The sequence below is a fragment of the Solanum lycopersicum genome, chromosome 12, assembly GCF_036512215.1.
Source record: "Solanum lycopersicum chromosome 12, SLM_r2.1".
In the NCBI taxonomy this organism is placed as follows: domain Eukaryota; kingdom Viridiplantae; phylum Streptophyta; class Magnoliopsida; order Solanales; family Solanaceae; genus Solanum; species Solanum lycopersicum.
Window position 1 is genome coordinate 54,837,211 of NC_090811.1, and position 5,180 is coordinate 54,842,390.

General features: G+C 39.8%; 1 pseudogene; it reads right to left on the minus strand.

The window, feature by feature from the left end:
* Positions 1-3,467: 3,467 nt before the first annotated feature.
* On the minus strand, positions 3,468-4,937 carry LOC138340667 (uncharacterized; annotated as a pseudogene).
* Between the last annotated feature and the right edge of the window lie 243 nt (positions 4,938-5,180).

Sequence of the window (5,180 nt, forward strand, 5' to 3'; positions counted from 1 at the left end):
ACCCTCCCACACTAACGGATTTGCCCCAGGCTTGGCTAACGTCACCGTTTTAGCATTACAATCGAAGATCGCAAAATTCGGAGAAAGCCAAGTCATACAAAGGATTACATCAAAATCAACCATTTCTAAGATAACCAAATCTACATAAGTGTTGCTCCCCACAAAATTCACTAAACAAGACCTATATACTTTTTCAACTATCACAGACTCACCCATCGGAGTAGAAACACGAATAGGTATATCAAGTAATTCGCAATGTAAATTTAGACCATTAGCAAATGCGGAAGATACATATGAAAATGTAGAGCCAGGGTAAAACAATACAAAAGCCATGCAATCACAAACCGAAAGATTACTTGTGATGACAGCATCAGATGTCTCCGCCTCCGATCTCTCAGGGAAAGCATAACAATGGGCTCTTTCGTTTGTTTGTCCATAGCCCCTACCATGTTGTGATGTAGTGTCTCCAGTTTGCCCATCACCCCGGCCATTTTGGTGACCACCATTACCTCGACCACTGCGTCCTCCAGAATGACAGCCTCTACAATGACCACCTCTACCTCTAGCTATTGGGGGTCTATAACTCTGTTTGGGACAATTCCTCCTAATATGTCCCGTCTCCCCACATCCATAACACTCTCTAGAGTCAAGCATAGGTCTCTCAGAGAAGTGTTGACCGGTCTGAGGTGGACCCCCAACTACAGTCTGTAGTGAAGACTAAATGGGTCGAACTGAGTAACCTTCGGAACCCTGTCCTCTAGAGTAAGAACCATTAAACTCTCCTCCCTTTTGAAACCTCTTTGATGTCGACGCCATGGTGAATTCATCTGGCTTCACTCCTTCCACCTCTACCACGAAATCTACCACTTCTTGGAAGGATTTTGCCGTAGCCGCTACCTGTAAGGCTGAAATCCGCAACTCTGACCTCAACCCCTTCACAAAACGACGAATCCGCTCTTGTGGACTGAAACACAGTTGAGTGGCATATCTGGATAGTGCACGAAACTTAGCCTCATATGCATTGACCGACATCCTACCCTGCTCTAGGCTCAAGAACTCATCCCTTTTCCTATCCCTCAAAGTCCGGGGGATATACTTCTCCATAAACAAACTAGAGAATGAGGCCCAAGTCATAGATGGTGCCTGTGTTGGTTGACACTCAATATGTGACCGCCACCACATTTTGGCGTTCCCTTGAAACTGATAACTCACGAACTCAACACCAAACCCTTCTACTATACCCATATTGTGTAGTAGCTCATGACAGTCAACCAGAAAATCGTAAGAATCCTCAGATTCAGCACCCTTGAAGACTGGATGTTTCAATTTCAAGAACTTACTTAAAAGTTCATGTTGATCATTTGTCATGATAGGCCCAGTAGTCAGACGTGGAAACGTGCCTATATCTAATGAGGCATCCATACGAGGAGCCATAGTGGTTGCATGTTGTACCTCTGAAACCAGAGGTGTTGGTGCAGAAAACACTGGAGGTGCGTGACCTTGATCAGAAAACCCAGTGAGATAGGCGAGAACCTGATTGATCATCTCTGGGGTAGGTTGGGGTGGCAATCCCTCATTCTGCACTTCTTCATTTTCCCCATCCTCCCCTTCTCTTATTACCTCCTAAGTCAGTGGAGGAGTCACTGCCCTAGTATCACATGGGCAAGGTGCTCGTCCTCTTCCCCTAGATGACGTCCTCCCACGACCTCTACCACGGCCTCTTGCCGCTGCTCTTCCTCGAGCTAAAGCCCTAGTGGCTGGCTCAGACGCACCTTGTCCCGCCGGTGCTGGTGTTGGTGTTGGCGTAGTCGTTGCTCTAGTTCTAACCATCTGCGAAAGAGAGTGAAGATGGTCAGATACCAATTTGTATCACCTAGATACCAATTGGATTCAAGTAGTAAAACGAAAGAAAGACTGAAAGAATGGAATTTTCCTAAAGTCATATAGCCTCTCAAAGAAAAGTAAAGGCGTCCCCCTACCGTTCCTTAAGACTCTACTAGACTCGTTCTTGTGTGATGAGACCAACGAACCTAATGCTCTGATACCAAGTTTGTCACGACCCAAATCCGGGCCGCGACTGGCACCCACACTTACCCTCCTATGTGAGCGAACCAACCAATCTAACCTTAACATTTCAATATAATATCAACAGAACGTAATGTGGAAGACTTAAAATCATTAAATGTAGACCAATACATTAACTTCTAAAATTCAACATCTATTATTCCCCAAAATCTGGAAGTCATCATGACAAGAACATCTACGATCAAATGACTAAACTAAGAGTATTCTAAGAAGCTAAAAATACATAAAAGCTAGTCCATGCCGGAACTTCAAGGCATCAAGACATGAAGAGGATGATCCAGTCCAAGCTAGAAGCATTAGCTCACCCTGATATCCGGAGTACTGAAGACTTGCTAGAGTTACTGTTGAGTCGAAGATGACGGCACGTTTGCTGCAATCCACAAATAAACAAGAAGAAAACATAAAAGTGGGGGTCAGTACAAAACACGGGTACTTAGTAGATATCATCGGCCAACTCAAAATAGAAATCAATATATACCAAGTAATACCATAAAATCAACTATGATACTCAACTTGTAGCAACAACAAACACTATATCATTAACAATTACCGTCAAGTGCATACATGAGGACTCAAGCCTCAATACCATACTCATTTGGGAATTATGTTCATTAGATTGAGTATATTAACATCTTTCAAGATTCATTATCTTTATTTCTCTTGTGTCGGTACATGACACTCCGATCCCCTACTACTATGTGTCGGAACGTGACACTCCGATCCCCTAAATCTACGTGTCGGTTCGTGACACCCGATCCCCTAAATGTACGTGTCGGTTCGTGACACCTGATCCCCTAATTCTACATGTCGGTTCGTGACACCTGATCCCCTAAATCTACGTGTCGGTTCGTGACACCCGATCCACTAAATCTACGTATCGGTTCGTGACACCCGATCCCCTAATCTCCTTCTATCAATTCGCCAAGCCTTCTTTCTTACCAAGGCATCATCAATCTCATAATTTTAGTTCATCACGCCTTCTTTTATACCAAGGCCTTGTCATTAACAAAGAGATTTGGGTTTTGCAAGATTTGGGATTCAATAACTTCATCATGTTTATATAATCACAATTATATAATTACATTCATGCAAGCATACAATTAAGCACATAGCAGGGTTTACAATATTATCAATACATATCATTCGCTATTAAGAGTTTACTACGAATATCGTAAGAGAAACCATAACCTACCTCCAACGAAGACTAGTGATCAAGCAAGCAAATTCCCAAAGCTTTGTTCTACTTCTCTCCCAGTTCGTTCGTTTTCTCCCTCTCTTGTGTTTTCAAATTATCTTATTCCAACCCTCTTTCTTTTACCCTAATTAGTATATAATTAAGAATAAAAGATGACAATAATAATCCACTAATTAACTTAAGGTTACCTCTTTTAACCCCTAAGTAATTAGACTTATTAACATTAACCCACTAACTTTATAATTAAAGCAGGAATTGTCAAACACGTCCCTTAAAACATATAAAGAAATCCAACTCAGACTGGGATTACGCAACCTGCGACGGCCCGTCATGCCTGCGACGGTCCATCCTGCAGGTCGTCGCAAGATTCAGAGACTCAATTTCCACCAGAGTCTGTGACGGTCCCTCCTGCCATTCCATCACGAAGTTCAGAGAGTCGATTTTCAGTACCCAATTATAGATTTTCTAAGTGTTTTGAAACGAGACCCTGCGACGGTCCGTCGTGGGGTCCGTCGCTTCTGCCAGGTTTTCCTGAATTGAAATCTGCTGCTCAAAACGACTAAACAGGTCGTTACACTCAACTTTTGGTATCTCTGGCTGTTGCCCTATGTCTTTCGGTATTATCATTTCTCGCGTTAATCCAATTTTCACTATCTGGATTATAGGTTTTATCTCATCATAAAGTATTTCAGCTGGTGCTGTATAAAATTTTCTAAAAAAATAATTTCTTTTTGTAATTCTTTTGTATATTAATAAGGCTTTGTGGATCTCTGGGATTCCACTTATCTCTGTACCATCATATGTATGTACCGTATTAAGTAATCCATAACTCTAACAGGTTTTAACTAAGTTTGGATTGGTTTTAGGTTGTGCAATTAACTTATTATAGCCTTGTAATTTTTGGGTTAAATAATTCTGGGTTTTTTCTGTGGTCGTGGTAGATTTGGGTTTAAGATTTAAAAAGTTTTGGATTTTGTATAGGTTTTCAATGTAAGTTTGGGATATATGGTTATATATTTTCTTTTCTTTGTGTAGTCTTGCTGCATATGTAGATGTTTGTGGTGCTGAGGTATCTACTATCTGTGCCTTTGGAATAAATGGTTTTGTAAATAAGCTATTTAAGTTTGTATTTTTTGATGTAGTTTTTTCCATAGCTGCTGTACTTGTACCTGCAACATTAGTAATGTTAACGTTATGGGTTTTAAGGAGTTTCCCAACATCTCCTTGTACCTCTGGAATTTTAGCATCTTCCGATCGACGTAACTTTGCATGTTGGCGTAGCTCCGCATATTTATAGTCATGCTGCTGACTATTAGCTTTTAGATTTTGTAACTCTTTTCCCATACTGTCCACCTTCGTAGAAAGTGTAGTAATGACTTTGAGTATTTCTTCTACTGTATCTGCTTCAGTTTGAGTTCCTTTTTCTTGATAGGTAGTCTACAACAAGATTTTCATTAGTTTTTATAATTTCAATTGTAAATGTAAAATTTAATATATTCAATACTAATCTCCTTATTTCTTGCGTTTTAACTGAATCATCTAACTTTTTTGTTATCCACCATTTTACTTGTGTGTTATCTGTTCTTACAATAAATTTATTGTAAACTATATATGGTTCAAATGCTAATAAACATTTATATAATGCAAATAATTCCTTTCTGTTTATTTTCCATTTTGTTTGTGCCTCACTATATGAACCTGAGCAATACCTGCAATGGTGTTCTACCTTTTCTTTGTCATATTTATATTAGTACTCCTCCATAACTGTGGTCACTTGAATCTGTTTCAATTATATATGTGAATGTTCTACTTTCATCAGGAAAATATAATTTTGGTAATTTTTTGCATAATTTTTAATATTTTTTATGTGTTCTTTATCTTTGTTGTCAAAATGATATTC